Raw genomic sequence first — 564 nt, 5'->3', positions numbered from 1 at the left:
GAGTCAGCATGCAATGCCAGCAGCTGGAAGAGGGGCAGGGAGGTCATGGCCAGGCCCAGCTCTCAGGGCCGTGGCTTTCCCAGCTCTGGGCACCTTCAAGGCCAAGCCAGAGCCTGCCTGGGAGCCTGGGCGGGAGAGGGCAAAAGCCCCAGGCATGGGCAGAGCAGGAGCTCAGGCTGCGTCACCCCACGGTACCTGCTGCCAGGCCAGGAAGGGACCGGGGAGCCAATGGCCACAACGCCCAGGCTGTAGATGGAGGTAGGGGTCTCAAATCTCCAGAGCAGCTGCAGCCCAAAGCATCCTCCCACGTGCAGCTGACTTGAGGCCACAGCAGGGGAAGGTGGTGCCCACCCGAGTCCTGGGTCGAGTGGGTCTGACCCTCTCTGTGCCCCTACCCCTTCCCTGGCCAACAGCCTCCTGGGCTCCTGCAGTGCCAACCAGCGCACAAAGCCTCAGAGCGAGCAGCACCACGACAATGCAGCTGCCTCTGGGGTGGGATGCGGCAGTGCAAAAAGCATTGTGGGAACGGCACGGCCTGGACGGAGACCGCAGAGGCATCCAGGC

Source organism: Crocodylus siamensis, chromosome 1 (genome assembly GCF_052110815.1).
Source record: "Crocodylus siamensis isolate JL-2025a chromosome 1, ASM5211081v1, whole genome shotgun sequence".
Lineage (NCBI taxonomy): Eukaryota > Metazoa > Chordata > Crocodylia > Crocodylidae > Crocodylus > Crocodylus siamensis.
This window is presented reverse-complemented; position numbering follows the sequence as displayed.